Raw genomic sequence first — 16,614 nt, 5'->3', positions numbered from 1 at the left:
ACATAACCCAGTGTCGGGCAATAATGAGCACTGAAAAAATATTGAACGTTGAATGAATTGTTTCTCAAGACATTTGCCGAAATCTGCCAGCATAGAAGCTGGGAAAATTAGAATTAGGAGCAGATCTCAAAGATCATCTAGACTAACTTGTTCATTTTCTAGATGATAGAACAGAAGTCCGTAGAAGGTAAAATGTTCATCCCCAGGTCAGAGAGTAGCCAACCTAGATTTGGACTCTGTCGGGTCCTACCCCATTCCAGCACTGTTTTAACTGTATCTCATAGTCTAGACCCCATGACTTCACTGTATCTAGGTGAATAACCTAAAGGTATGCTGAAGAAGCTTGGGGAAAATATGACAGAAAAGACTGTAGTTAAAAAGACCCAGGAGAAAAAATATAAAATAGAAGAGGATAGATTTACTTTTGACAAGAAGCAATTGGTGATGCCTGTCTTTCTTTTATGACTTTGATAAAGTTCTGCATTAGAACCAAAGGACAAACTAAAAGAATCTTGAGTTCCTTACAAGCAAAGGATCTTTTTTTTTCTTCATTTCCTCCCCCCCCCCCCCCCCCCCGCATACACTACTTGCATCTGGATTTTTGGTGTTAATCTCTGAAAGAGGAAACAGTGGTAAAACCTGCAAACTCTCTGTTTAACTATTTGAAAACTGATGCTCTGTTTCCATGACTCTAAAAAGGACAAAATGGTTTGACTGTCCTGTTCCTGATTGATATGATATTTGGACATTCTACATACTGGGCCTTAGAGGAAAAGAAACACAGTCCTTTTGGAGAATGTCAACACAACTCTATTTTACCCTGGCTTCTTTCCTAAAGTTCAATAAAAGCCATCTTTCAGAAGCACATAAATCCACTTGCAGATAAAGCAAAAGGAATTATTGTCTTTACGTGAGAATAAAATCCTTATTTATTCCTTAAACCTCTCCTACTTCCACCTTGAGGGAAGTTTCTGGTATCTGTGTTCATTTTAGGCTTGTCTCATCTGTCCTCCTTTGAATCTCTGCCTTGTTTTGTCCAACCTGGAGGATAACAACGCCTATTACTTTATATATCTTATTTCCAGAAACAATAGCCTGTGGCACATCCATTATTTATTCTTTCTCCTTCTGTCGGTGACATAATGGTTTGCCGCTTGCCAAAAATTCTGCTTTTCCAGGCCAGTGATTCCATTCCCTCTAGCATTTTCTCAGATTTAATTTCTTGTGAGGGAAAAAAAAAATATGGCTGATAGTTCCACCAAATGGGAACTCAGCTTTGCATGAATTGGGCTGGACTTTAGCATATGCTGGCAGCCAGCGTTCGCATTATTGATGAAGGTGTACTGGTGGTGATGAAGGTAGTGGGTGATGGTGGCAGTGGTGATGACAGTGGTGGTTGTGGGGGTGGTGATGACAGTGGTGATAATGGTGGTTGTGGTGGTGGTGATGGTGGTTATTTGATGGTGGTGGTGTTGGTAGTGGTGTCTCTTTGTTGGTCTGCCTTCTAAAGAGCTCACAGTTCTTAGGATGATTTGTTCCCATTGTAGAATAATAGAGAAAAAATATGACAATAATTTAAAAGTCTAACACGACAGCAACTAATTTATAATCACTATCATACTATTTGTCTGATTCTCGAGAGTGGAAAATCATTACATTACCTTTCTTGAGAATAAAACTTTTAGTAATACTGCCATTTACTCTGCCTTTAGCATTGCGCGCTCATACTTTTATTAATTTTTTATATGGGAGAGCCCATAATAAATATAAGAAATAAAATTGAAGGATGTCTTATGACCTGAATAAATCAGTGTCTTTACCGGAATGTACTTAATAAGCTTCTCCCAAGCATTCAGCACTAATATTGGCACTGAGGGGTGGTATCATGGCCTCTGTTTCAAGTCAGTGTATTTAGGTCAGAGGTATGATATTCATTTATCCTATACATATTTGTTGAATACCTTCTGCGTCCTAGATGCTGTGCCAAGAAGAAATGCAGTGCTTGTCCCCACACTAATTGAGACCATGCAATTGCAAACGCCGTTGCATAGCAAGAAATCTGTTAGAATGCAAATACATAAAATGTCCTGGAAATGAGAGAAAAAAAAATCTAAGTTTCACTAGAGTGGTCAAGGGAGGCTTTATCTGAGGAGGAAACATTTTAGCCAAGACTTGGAGGGGAAAATTAAGCATTCAAAGAGAAAGAGCAGAATGCATAACAACAGAGCAGCTTGAGTGCGGCTACCTTCTTACAGTATCTTTAGCTACTTCAGTGTTGCTGTAGTGTATTATTCTGTTAAGAGTGTAGCATGGGAGGAGATAGTATTGACTTGAGATGAGGCTAGGCCATCGGGCAGGAGCCATTGCATGAAAGGTCTTGTAGGACAGTCCATGTTGGGGTTTTATTCTCCCTTGATGAATTTCCAACAGCAGATTGGCACAATTAACTTGGTAAGTTAGAAAGACCATTGAGTAGAGGATATATTTGAGTCAGACCAGATGCAGGGAGACCCGTTGGGGAGCCTTTAGGGTGAGAACTGATGATGAGACTCTAAGCTAATGTAGTGGTGGTGATAATGCAGGGGTGGTGACTAATACACAGGGCATAAAAGACCTAGTATCTTAAGGAGTTAATTTTTGTTTTTAATGTGGGAAGATTTAAGGATGATTTCCAGGTTTCTGGCTTATAATACGGGACTGAACAATGCAAGACAATGTATAATTAGTTGCTAAACTATGCAGCTTCAGAAATAAGTTCTTTAAAGCTCATAGGAGTGAGCAGTATTTGAAGACGACTCCTTGTGGAAGGTGTCAGGATGTAAGCTGAGATATCAAAAAGTAGTACATACAGCACTCTGTAAGGAAAATAATTTTCCTAAGTGACTTAGAACTCGCTGTCTTGTTTCTGACTTGTTTCTTGACTCCCATAGAAGAAACCCTCTTCCCCTTACTCTGAAAAAGTTGGGTAAATGGCCCACAACGCTTTCCCAAATAAAATTCTACGTCTAACTGGAAAGATAGATAAATTCTCTATCACAGATCCCGGTAGGGAAGGACAGAGGAGGGAAGAAAAAAGAAAGGAGCTAATTAGTAATTATTTTCAGAGAGGATGGGGGAGGAGTCAGAGAGTAAGATTTCACTTTTTAGGTTGGGAAAAATTAATGTAGAGTGCCCCAATAAAACAAAATCAAGCCTAACAATAAAATAATCAGCAGCATTCTCAAATATTAAAATGTCATTTTTCACTTTTCAAACAAGGCCTATAATAACAAAGGAGAGATATTTTCTACTTTACTAGGAGTGCTGTAATATTTCCATTTATTTTGTCTCTTCCTTAGGCTTCATTTTTGTCAGTTGGTGCAGTGTTTGGGAAAAAAAGCACATAAGATTAGTGCCCATAACACAAGAGCCAACTGACAGAACAGAACAAGAAAATAGAACGGGTTGTGTATCATCTTTTCCAACAATACCGTGGGCAGATCAGGAAGTTCTAATATTCTCAAGATTAATGGTGTCCTTGTTCATAGTTTCGAGATGGATGTGTTGAGATACGTCTGTGTGAAATGTACATCAGTACTTGGGCGTGTGAGCGTGCGCACGCGTGTGTGTTTGCGTGACTCGGTGTCGTCTTGTTTGTTTCACAAGATGCAGTATCATGACCAAAGAGACAGGAGAATGATCTTTCCAGGGAAGTCCCATTGGAAAAGACCCTGAAGGAAAGTTAGAAATCTACTAGTTAAAAAGAAGAAAGTTTATATTACAAAAAGGGAACCATTAAGTACAACGATCTCGAGGTTGGGCTAAGAGCTAAGTGTGGTTTGGGCTATACATAGGAGATCTTCAGGCCGAACTTTAGACTGAGTATCAAGGACGAGTAGTATGTAACGTATTACATGAGTTGGGTATTTTTAATGGTAGGAGTTTGGACGTGAGAAGATCCTAGAAGGTTTTCAGTAGGAGGAGTGAGTGGCATACTGCTTTGTGACTGATACACTATTAACATTATTAATACTATTGAGGGGCGCCTGGGTGGCTCAGTCGGTTAAGCGTCCGACTTCGGCTCAGGTCATGATCTCGCGGTCCATGGGTTCGAGTCCCGCGTCGGGCTCTGTGCTGATGGCTCAGAGCCTGGAGCCTGTTTCAGATTCTGTGTCTCCCTCTCTCTCTGACCCTCCCCTGTTCATGCTCTCTCTCTCTCTGTCTCAAAAATAAAAGTTAAAAAAAATTTTTTTTAATACTAATGAAATTAATTATAGCTAGCATTTAGTGACTGCTTATTGTTATGCATGCCAGACACTTAATAACTAATTGAATCTTGATCATCATGCCCGATGATGTAGATGATCTTATCATCGTCCCTATTTTCCAGATTTGTGACCTGAGAAAACGGCCAGGGAACCTGCACAAATGCCACAAGTAGCACGTGAGAGAGCAGGTCTGTGAACCAGGCACAGTCTGGCGGCGAGTTTGTTATTTGTAAGACAGAATGAAGGGGAAAGCGGAAGCTGAGAGACCCCTTAGGAGCCTGTATGATCGTACATAAGTCCTGAGGTGGTGAGGCACTGAGCTTTAGTGGCTACAGAGGAGGTCCATATGTGAGCCTTTAGTCTTACCTTTACTCAGAGCAAACCGTGCTTTATTCGAGTCAAACTGAAGCTTGTTTGAAGGGAGAAACCCTTCAGCCCGGTGGCAGAAATGGATCTCGCCACCAGCCCTGCATCCACTTGGATCCTGGAACAATGCCCCTAATTCTCTAACTGAAGCCCAGAGCGATGGCATCTTCCCTCAAGGACATCACTTCCGCAATTCCATTCATAGAGCTTTGTTTCTAGAAATGTTGCAGTCTATTGACTATGTAAATGGTGTAGTTGCTTTTCCATGAAAATGCATAAAATTCCTATTGTACTATGTACTACTATTGGCTCCGAGGGGGGGAAAATATAAGTAGCTCAGCATCATTGTGGGAGACAGAACATCTGTTTGCTTTGGAATCCAAGAGAAGCTCTCCACATGGCTTCCCTCTAAAGCAGATTAGTAAGGAACTTGTGAATAAATTATCCCCGGGGCTGTCTTGTCCACATGAACAAGAGTTTAATGTCCCCTAGAACCAATTCCATCATTTTAGTGGTTACCTGATAGCCATTCTCTCTGGGATAAATTTCTAATGGTAAAGGGAAGCTGTGGTTTCCTCTGATTCCCTCAACCTCTCTGGGATCTTACTGTGTCTCCTCCTGATCCATTCAATGTCTCTGAGGATCTGCTTCCCTGAAACAGTTTTTGTTTTTCTTACTCCTCTGTTTCCCAAATATTTATTTATCAATTCCGCATACAGGTTCTTAGGAGAGGCACTACGGTTTACAATTGGGAAAAAGTGCAGCCAATCCCTTCAAATAAAAAAAAAAAAAAAAGTAAGAAGGCTTGTTAAATGCTAATGTGGAGCTAGTTCACAGTGTTAAGAAATATCAGAAGAGAGACACCCCGCGCAGTCTCGAAGTATCAGGAAAGGCTCCCCATAGGAAGTTGCTTTTAAGCTGGGACTTGAAAGATCTCACCCAACATAGGGATGGGGCTGGGGTGGGGGGGGTGGACTCCTAATGATAGACTGTCATTCTGGGAGAAGGAACAGTATGTACAAATGTAAGGAGGTACAAGAATTACTGGGATGTCCAGGAAACTTCACTTATTCTAATTTGAACATCCCATCGATTTCTTGATTCCGTTAGCAAGTGTTCCCAAACTGTGGTCTGTGGCATATTTTTAATAAGATGTTAATATGTATCCTATGAGCCGAAATGTTCTCTGGTGAAATGATTTTGAGAAATACTGAAATAATCTAAATTAATGGCTTCTTTACTGCAGCATTTTTAATACACCAGTGTAAATAGGGACTCACCAAAAGAAGAGTTGAGGATGCAACTTTTCCCAACTTGACAGGGAAATGGTTTGTTGAGCAGAATATTCCTTAGCAAATCGCGGAACTTGTATTCCGTAGGACAAACTTTGTAACTACTTGCTTAGCATCATGGTCAGGGGTTGGAAACCGGATTCCAAATTTTTAACACCTAGTGTTGAGTTGAAAATCTGCAGATGTCCGAACATGCACATTCCAACCATATTATTTTTGACCAGTCACTAGGATTTTAGATATTGCTATAATTATGTTTGAAAGGCACCTCTGGTATCTGCAAGAATCCTGAATCATGGCACCAGAGAAACCAACGAAGTTGGTATCAACTTAAGACAGGATTGCATTTCAGTCTTTCAAGAATGATTCCAAGGAAGAAGCTAGGTGGGCATCTTAGAGACAGTTCCCTGGGGCCTACATTTATCTTTATGCTCAGGATATATTGTAATGTGAGCATTTTCTTAAGTTCTCTGGCAAGGACCAATGGTAAGGTAGATTTGCTGAGTTACAGGGAACTCAATTGCTCTGCGGCTCACTTTGGATGAAGAACGTGCGGTTACGTCAATATTTTCCATATTCATTTGGCAAAGACCAGCTTTCGCACTGAGGTCATTTTTAACTGATGAGGGAGGCCAGCAAAATCGAATAGCTTTTCCATAGCACAAAGGGTTGGGAGGGGATCTGGTGGATCTCATATTTTTTCTCTTTGATGTAAATGGATGGATCCTCAATAACCACTTCAAGTAGCTCATCCCTTTGCCATTCCAGAAATAGATGAAAATACAGTCAACTGATTTATGACTCATTTAGGCAGTGATAGAAGTGGAGAGGAGCCCTGAACCAACCCCATGACTATTTTTTAAGTTGAATCCACATCTGTGGAAATACCAAAGTGCTTTCTTACTTGGGAGATTTTTTTTTTTAAAGTATGAAATAGCCTACCTTTTTCACTTCTCCAGTTACTCCATTTTTTTCTCTCCGAAGCCTGGGTTATTTATACGGATACTTTCCTCCTCTAAGCAACATGCATATGGACTCGGTCCTATTATCAACATATTCTAACCTATAAGCTCTCACTCCCAACTTAAGAGCAAAGAAAAGCAGAGAACATATACCGATTCCACAAGATCATGATGACAGGTGAGTTCAATTCATGGTAACCTGCTTTTGCTGCCTGCCAGACACAGATCTCCTTCCTTCTCAACTTTTTAGTTCATTCGTCTTTGGCCCATTTGGATTAGCTGTATTTGCCCTCCCATGATCTGCCTGATCATAATTTTGACCATGCATATCTTGTTAAAAATTTGGTCTGAATGCCCAGAGATATTCAGCTAAGAAAATGTCACTAATGCTTTCCTCAACCCCTGGGCAGCTCTGTCCTTGATCAGGTTCAGTCAGGAGCACCTTATAATACATTGTCTGGGCTTCCCTTAATGGTTCCCTTGCAGGGACCCTTCCAAATTGTAGGGTGAGTGGAGGTTTTATGTTGTTCAAAATTACTCTGATTATGTATGAACTATACTAATTCTGTATTGGATTCGGGATATTCATTAGGATATTCACTCTTTCATTAACTTAAATTCTACCTGTAATCCAATGCAAAAATATCTCCCACCCTTGTATTGAGCAAAACCAAAACAAACAGGCAAAACCAGAACAAACCAGAGTGGTTTTCTCTTCTACTTACGAAAATGCACCGTCAGTGCCTTAGATGCAGTTTCTAATTGCCTTCAGGTATTCTTTCTTTTTTTTTGTTTCTCTTTCTTTTTCTTTGCCTCCTTTCTCCTGTGCTCCTTTTCCTGAAGTCCACGTTCACAACCCCTTTCCTGCCCTGCTTCAGAGCAGTATCAGGACCATGTTAGAACAGCCACAGCCCACATTCAGGGGCACCCAGGTGGCTCAGTCAGTTAAGCATCTGCCTCTTGATTTCAGTTCAGGTCATGATCTCACAGTTCATGAGTTTGAGTCCTGCATTGGGCTCTGTACTGACAGCATGGAGCCTCCTTGGGATTCTCTCTGCCCCTCCCCTCCTCATGCTCTCTCCCTCTCAAAATAAATAAATAAACTTTAAAAAAAGAACAGCAACATCCCACATTCAAAACATCCTTCCTATGTCTTAGACAACCATTCAGAGGTTCCCTCTGTTGCTTCAGACTTCCTCAGACACATCTCCATCCACACCTTCCACCTTGCCAATGAGAGGTCAGAAGATGGGTCTGGAGAAAACGTCTCTTAAAGCTGTGCCCAGTGTCCCTCCTAGTCATTTGATTACCTCAACACCGTTTATTGCACACCCAGTGTTCACCTAGCATGGTCCTAGCAGCTGAAAACACAAAATCTCCAAGATTCTTAAGCGAGTGCATTTGCCACTGCACTTCACTTTGACCGCAGCTGTGCTCATGGACTGAGGCAGGGCAGTTGGATAAACTGTACATAGGCATGAATGCATCAGTTAGGGCTACTGATGACCATTTCCAGAAGATTGGCCTCTTGAATTTGCATTCCTCCTTTTTTAGCCATAATCAAATTGTCCTCTTTGGGGCCATACTCTTAAGCACATTCAGGCTTCAGTCAACTCTTTCTTACAGGGACTGTGTATAACACTCTTGATTGATCTCAAAAGTTCCAACATTTCGTTACATTTTTTTACAAGCAAATGAGGGGAAAATAGGGCGCATAGATTACAATTGGATTAGTATTATTTTCCCCTTCTAGAATGACAAGAAATATTGTGTATATAAATCATACCCCCAAAAATAAATTCACAGATTTCTCATCACCCTGAAAACTCAAAAAAAAAAATCAAAACATAATGTGCTATATTCTGGGAAAGGTCCAGATGGATAGGTAGATTATAGATATTATAGATTTATAGATAGATAAAGGTTTATATAGATCTATAGAGAGATGGATAGATCCAGAAGAACTCAGATGTAGTCAGTTATAGGTTTATCATTTAAAAGGAAGGAAAATTTGGGGTGCCTGGGTGGCTCAGTTGGTTAAGTGTCTAACTCTTGATTTCAGCTCAGATCATGATCTCCCAGTTTGTGGGATCGAGCCCCACGTCAAGCCTGCTTGGGGTTCTCTCTCTCCCTCTCTCTCTGCCCCTCCCCTGCTCATTCTCTCCCTCTCTCTCTCTCTCTCTCTCTCTGTCTCAAAATAAATAAATAAATAAACTTTAAAAAATTTTAAGAAAGGAAAATAAATTAAAGGAAAGGGAAAGAAGAGGGAAGCAGAGGAAGAAGAGGTCAGGGGAGGAGGGGGGAGGGCAGGGAAGGCAAGGAGGTAGGTTGCATGACATTTTCAGTAGAAAATGGAATTTTAGTGAATTATCAGCAATTTGTGTACCAATAGCTATCATTTTTTGAGTACTCATTATCTGCTTGGCCTCTGGCCTCTGTATTCTGTATGCATTATCTCATTTAATACTTAATTGTATAATTTCTGCATCTTGTAGAGAAGGTAACTGAGGCCTGGGGAGCTTAAATAACATGTCCAGAGGTTACACAGGTCCGACTTAGAGTCCAGGGGTACAGTCCACCTCAGCCCACACTCTTTTCTGCTTCACTTACAATTGTAACAGAGTAGGCACACGTAATTTAGTGAGAAATTAATTCCAATCTGTCCTAAAGCCATTGTTTCCTTGAGAAGATGTGCAAAAAAAGAAGCAATAAAGTAACTAAAATAAATATACATTTATATATACATGTAAGTTTGAATATTGTTATAGAATATCATATGTATATAGATATGCATATATATGTATATCTATAAATAGATAGATAGATAGATACTGAACTAAAAGTCATCACCATTTTTGTCTTTCAAAATGGCTGCATATTGGCAACTTCATGTGGGCTGACCAAATAACTGTCTGTATATACACATATTATAAAGAGACATAAATTGATGTATTCATAATAACAAAGAATACCTATTCAGTGTATATTAGGTTTTAGGAAATATTCAAAACACTTTACATTTATCATTTCACATAGTCTTCCTGTCAGACCTAGGAGCTTGTGCCATTCTTCCCATTATATAAAAATGAAAATTAAGACATGGAGAGATTGTGTAACAGAGGAAGTCACACAGTTAGGATATGATTGAGCCAAGATCTTGTCCTCATTGGTCTGATCTGAGACCTCATTCTCTTGACCACAGTGCTCTATTGACCCCCTATTTTACCGATTTATTTCTATACGTGTTAGGGGTAAGTCCACGCTGGAGTAAATGAATTATTAAGGACTCAATAAAATTTACTTTTATCGCTTTTGCTTTCTGCATCTTGCCTTCATATATCTCCTCTTTTTTATTACCATTTAATATTTAAAGAAATTAAGGTTAAATTAGTTGATTTATTCAAGGTCACACAATGATTAGTGACCAAAAGGGAATTCAGATTTTAGGTCATGAGGCTCTAAGGACTTTTTATCTGTGCGATACATGGTAAATGCAAACCTTTACAAAGCCAGATGCTTAATTGAGAAGCAGTTTACTTAATGAGAATAAAATCTGTTGTGTCCTGCAGGCTCAATGCTAAAAACGCACATCAGTGATACTCACTGTGGTCTCATTAGCCTTTTGTATGGAGTTCAAGCCCCTCTGCTTGTTTGAGTTCACACTAATGATAGAAATGCGTATGTTATCTCTGACCACCCCCTTCTCTTCCTCCCTCATTTGAATCACACATTTTAAAGCCCATCATCTCTTTTCTGGCCCTACACTTCCTGCCCTGGATCTGTTCTTTGCTGTGGATCATTGCTGTGATTCAGGAACTGGCCTCCCTGCTCCTGGTCATGTCTCTTCAAATCCAGCCCCTGCACAGTGGCCTCGTAGATCTACTTAAAATACACATTTATTCGTTGGGCTGCCTTTTATTTGAACCCTCTCATCAGGTCACCACCCTCTATAGCATAAAGTCTGAGTCTCTTCAGCAGGGCACGTGAGTGCTCCATAGGTCAACTTCTTTTTGACTCTCAGCTACCTCCTTTGACCTCTCCCAGACTCAATCTTGCACTCCCAGCACCACTGAACTTAGATGCACTGCAATTTCTTCCTCTCTAAATTTGCTCAGACTGCTCCCTTCCACATTATCGTGATCATATTTAGTTTTTACAGCAAATTGGTGAGATGGGGACTATAATTATTCCATTTCAGAACATTGCCAGGCTTAGGTTAGCTTTCTGTAGCTACCATCAAGAGGTCTGGAGGAATGCAGTACATCGAAGACATTTGTACAGATTTACAGTCTTCTCCTGGTTTTCTTTTTCTCTGATGGAAACTCTTCCTCTGCCATGTCTACCTGATAAAGTTATATGCATAATCCTTTTCAGCAATGTCGTGTGAGGGGAACTTATCAAATACACTGTCTCACGAAGGCAAACTGTGGTTGCTAAGATAAGAACATTTTATCGACACAACTTTACATTGCTATGAAGTCACAATAATGCTTGGAAAGATAGATATGTCAGGTCAAATTGAACGTCAGGTGCTATTATGATTTTAAACATAGCAATCAATCTAGGTTGTCATGTTAGGATATTTTATTAACTTCAGCCTAAAGAGACCAACCACCAACCAGAGACAAGATATTTGTTAAGATAGAGCTGCGATCCCAAATCCGGTTGATTCAACTTATCAGAAAGAGAGTCTAAACACTACTTTCAGCACCTCGCTTAATATGTCAGAATGTTTTGAACTGGGACATTCTTCCCACTGTTGAAAAACAAACCTCTATTCCAGTTGGTGCTGTTGAAAAACAAACCTCTATTCCAGTTGGTTCATAGGCTCTTGCTCCTTATCTGTTGACTACGGAAGCATCAAACTTTATTTCAGTCCCAAAAAAGGAGGGATTGTGGGGGCGGAGGAGGCTAGATAAACATGTGCCAGAGGCTATCATATTTGTAAGGAAGAGACAGGTAGGAGGGAATGAGGAAGAGAGTAAGACTGACACTGCAAAATCTCATTTAAAAAGTTGTATTTCTGGCTAAAAAAGTTGTAGATCACAGATATACAGCAACACATATATGTTTAAATTCTAATTGATGTATAATAATAATAATACATGTGAGGCCACACATATAAAGCACAGAAGACTTTCAGCGAATACTTCCATTCAGTGCTCATAGTTGACAACAGGTCAAGGGAATGAAAGAGACAACACAAATCAGTTCATCTGCACGTGTAGTATCCACAGGCACAAACCAGTTCGAGTGGGTTCTGTAATCTCAGTGGTCAAATGCAAGCTGACAACCAAGACTTTGGACTTATATCTAACAAATAACTTGAAATCTTTTCCCCAAATGAGAGGTTGAAGTGTAATAAACACAGGCTCAATCTCTTTCTGTATTGCCTTAATGCAGATACACATTTGTAATGATCGAATTAATTCTAATAAGCTCTACTGTTAAATGGGGCATGATGTTGATATTTTTCATGAGGCTTTAGTTTCATTTTTCTATGCTGACTCAATTATTCATAATTAATAAATAGAAGTGTCCCTTCTTGGGGGTTGTATTGATACGGTCATTGTATCAGTCAGGGTTCTCCAGAAAAACATAACCAGGAGGATGTGTGGATATGTGTATACAGTTGATATACATTATGTGTGGATTCCATATATGTGAATTCACATACTTGCTAAAGTTTAATGGTGACCCTCAAATCGACACTTGTGATGTTTTCGTGGTCATTTCCAGACATGCATAAGACAGTGAAAATTTGAGTCGCCTGCCATACATGTTCCCAGCTGAGGTCAAAGGAGGTGATGCTCTGTCTTCTTGTGTCCTTTTTGTGGCCCATTTAGTGCCACATGTTTCACTTTGTTGTGCTTTCTGAAAGCCATTCTGCTGTTTAAAGTGATCCTCAAGCATCATGTTGAATTTCTGTCTAATATTTATAAGCACAGAAAGCTGTGATGTGCCATATGGAGAAAATATGTGTGTTAAGCGGGCGTCATTCAGGCATGAATACAGTGCCGTCGGCTGTGAATTCAATGGTGGCAAATCAACAATGTATGTTAAATAAGATGGCTTTAGACAGAAACACACACACGCATAAAACATGGTTATGTATGGACTAATTGACAAAAATGTTGTGACCGGAGGCTTATAGGAACTTAACCCTGTATTTCCTCTAGGAGTAGTGTGTCAGTATTTACAAATTTCGCGTTCGTGTGGACTTCATAGACTAGAACTGCCGCAGATACCAAGGATGTAATGTTTATCTTCATCTGTCAATCTGTTTATCTATTTAAGTTCATTTCAAAGAATTGGCCCATGTGATTATGGGACCAGCAAATCCGAAATCTATAGAGCAGGTCAGCAGGCTGAAGACTTAGACAGGAGCTATTACAGTTTTGTTTTGCTTTGTTTTGGTTTGTTTTTTTTTTTAGTTTTTGTTTTAAATCCAGTCAGTTAACATACAGTGATATATCAGTTTTGGGTGTATGATATAGTGATTCAGCACTTCCCTGCATCACCCAGTGCTCATCAAGACAAGTACACTCCTGGGGCGCCTGGGTGGCTCAGTCGGTTAAGCGTCCGGCTTCGGCTCAGGTCATGATCTCACGGTTTGTGAGTTCGAGCCCCGTGTCGGGCTCTGTGCTGACAGCTCGGAGCCTGGAGCCTGCTTCCGATTCTGTGTTTCCCTCTCTCTCTGCCCCTCCCCCCACGTTCATGCTCTGTCTCTCGCTGCCTCTCAATAATAAATAAACATTAAAGAAAAAAAAGACAAGTACACTCCTTAGTCCCCATCACCTATCTAACCCATCCCTCCACTGACCTCCTCTCTGCTAACCATCAGTTTGTGTGGCTGCGCAGTTAAGATCGCGTTTTACAAAAATAGGAAGAATGCTTCCAAAGTCCCCCAGGCCTCTGCTGTTGTGGCCTGAGGTATTTTATGCCTCAACTTTCATTAAATTCATAATGGTTTACTTCATAAACTCAAATTTATGGTCCTTTTGGGTTACATATATTCTACCCTTTGGAGATAGATAGATAGATAGATAGATAGATATCACGTTTTCTTTATCCATTCATCAATCAACGGGCAGCTTCCATATCTTGGCTATTATAAATAATGCTGCCATAAACATCGGGGTGCACGTATCCTTCGGATTAGGGTCTTTGTATTCTTTGGGTACATACCCAGTAGTGTCATTGCTGGATCGTAGGGTGATTCTATTTTTAACTTTTTGAGGTACTTCCATACTGTTTTCCACAGTGACTGCACCAGTTGCATTCCCGCTAACAGTGAATGAGGGTTCCTTTTTCTCCACATCCTCACCAACACATATTGTCTCTTGTGTTCTTGATTTTAACCATTCTGACAGGTGTGAGTTTTGGTATCTCATTGTAGTTTTGGTTTGCATTTCCCTGATGATCAGTGATGTTGAGCATCTTTTGATGTGTCTGTTGGCCATCTGTATGACTTCTTTGGAGAAAAGTCGGTTCATGTCTTCTGCCCATTTTTTAATTGGACTACTTGTTTTTTGGGTGTTGAGTTGTGAAAGTTCTTTATGTATTTTGGATACTAACCCTTTATCAGATAATGTTATTTGCAGATTCTTCCATTCACTAGGTTGCCTTTTAGTTTTGTTGATTGTTTCCTTCACTGTGCAGAAGCTTTTGATTTTGATGTAGTCCCAGTAGTTTATTTTTGCTTTTGTTTTCCTTGCCTCAGGAGACCTATCTAGAAAAATGTTGCTCTGGCCGATATCAGAGAAGTTACTGCCTGTGCTCTCTTCTAGGATTTTTATGGTTTCAGATCTCACAGAATTTAGGGAGTTGCTGCCATTTTGAGGCAAAATTTCTTCTTTGGGAAATCTCAGTTATTGCTCTTAAGGCATCAGCTGATTAGATGAGGCCCGCCTGAATTATTGAGAGCAGTCTTCTTTACTTAAATTCAACTAACTGTAGATGTTAACCACATCTACAGACGACCTTCGTGGCAAACATCTAGATTCATATTTGGTTACATAAGTGGGTACTATCGCCTAACCAAGTTGACGTATAAAATTTATCATCACAGTTTTGATAGATACTGATGAACTTATAGTGAGCCCAGTCCACTGGTGTTTTTACTGATAGAGCAAGTTAAAACTGTATTTTCACACACACACACACACACACACACACACACACACACACAGAGAGAACACTTCTGCCAAAGTTCTATGATAGGGAACAAGTAAGCAGAGGGAATAAGTACCCTGAGGGGGAAAAAAGACCCTGAATGTTTTCCACACCTGATTCTCTTTCTCCTCAAGAAGAAAGCACTCACAAAAATCAGTCCACATAGAAATCACAGCCGCCAACCGAAAAGTGAAAAATTCAGTTAAGTGAGCTCACAGACTCAATGCTAAAAACCGGGTGTGAGGACGTTGCCACAGCTTTGTTTAAAGGCTGCGTGCCGCTGGGATTGTTGCAATGACATGTAATCGCAGAAGACTCAATAATGAAAGGTGAAATCGGGACCTTGCTATTCTAAACGCTCTCTCTGCCTCTCTGAGTGTACCTGCTGCTGGGCTCCAACCCCTTCGCTGACCTCCCCATCACAGAGTGACAGACCTTGGGGAGAATGAGGGGACATTCTAAGACAAAAATAAACCTGTCATTTTTACAGTCAAAAGTGTCAGAGCTCAGACATCAGTGGTGATTCAAAGAGTCAATAATGTAAGCATTCTTTGTACATAGAAAGTGGCCAGATGTAAAGTAACAGCTTTCACATATAAACATGCTCTCTATACATTCTGGAGAGGTGGCCAAGTGCAAAGGCTATAATTCATAGCCTATGTGAATATTGTGCCTGTGTTTACTGACGTTTAGTGCTCATTCCGTATGAAAGTTATTTGCAACGTATTCTTGCATTGCAGACTAATCAATGTTATTTCTTTGGCTTCAAAAATAACCATTTCAACCTTTCTAGACTGCACTACAAGCCACATCAATTCCTTATTTAAAACAGAGGTATTTATTGCATTAGACCGTAGTCACTTCCCACAGTACCTTCTCCTCCTTTCCAACTATGAGACATACTTAGCTTTATTGTCTTTACTCAAATAATTGTCATCATTATTAGATTATTTTTCAAGGTATGTGTGATTACAGCAAATGTATTAAGTATTTCATACATGAATTTTTTTAATTTATAAGTATCTTACATTTTTTTGGATAAAAACTAACTTATGAGTGGGACTGATTATGGAGGGAGATGGTTGATTTAATCAGGAAGAAGGACTGTGCAGATTTATTTGCTATATTCTTTTTTTCTTTTTCTTTTTTGGAAAACTTTCAGCTCTACACAGAATAAATATGCAGGCAAGATAATAGTCACCAAGTTCTTCTGATAACCCTTATTCATAGGTGAGAAGGCTGTGTAATAATAGGAACTTTATGAATATATAAGCATAATTTGTCATTAATATATGAATTCTGTGTACAAAAAGAGTGGCCAGATGTAAAATAATAGCTTTCACACATAAACATATTCTATATATATTATGGAGAGGTGGCCAAATCCAAAGATGATAATTCATAGACTATATGAATTATATACGTTTTTATACATCACAGAAATATAGTGTCAAAAATCCCATTCATTGTGCAACTAAAAATAAGGTCAGTCTTAGCAAGATCTATGCAATATACATATACAAACAGGTCTGTAAATTTTCATGTCAGATATATTTGCAGAGAACTACAAGA

General features: G+C 39.6%; 1 protein-coding gene across 3 annotated transcripts in view; it reads left to right on the top strand.

Moving 5' to 3' along the window:
• CHRM2 (cholinergic receptor muscarinic 2) overlaps positions 1–16,614 on the top strand; it is a 151,876-nt gene that overhangs the window by 111,402 nt on the left and 23,860 nt on the right. Inside the window, exon 3 of one of the 3 annotated variants that reach the window (XM_053218043.1) lies at positions 4,370–4,435. The exons of the other annotated variants lie outside the window; for them this stretch is intronic. The gene's annotated coding sequence lies outside the window, so the exon portion shown is untranslated. The remainder of the gene's footprint in view (positions 1–4,369; positions 4,436–16,614) is intronic. 3 annotated transcript variants of the gene reach the window in all.

Source organism: Acinonyx jubatus, chromosome A2 (assembly GCF_027475565.1).
Source record: "Acinonyx jubatus isolate Ajub_Pintada_27869175 chromosome A2, VMU_Ajub_asm_v1.0, whole genome shotgun sequence".
In the NCBI taxonomy this organism is placed as follows: Eukaryota; Metazoa; Chordata; class Mammalia; order Carnivora; family Felidae; genus Acinonyx; species Acinonyx jubatus.
This window is presented reverse-complemented; position numbering and strand designations above follow the sequence as displayed.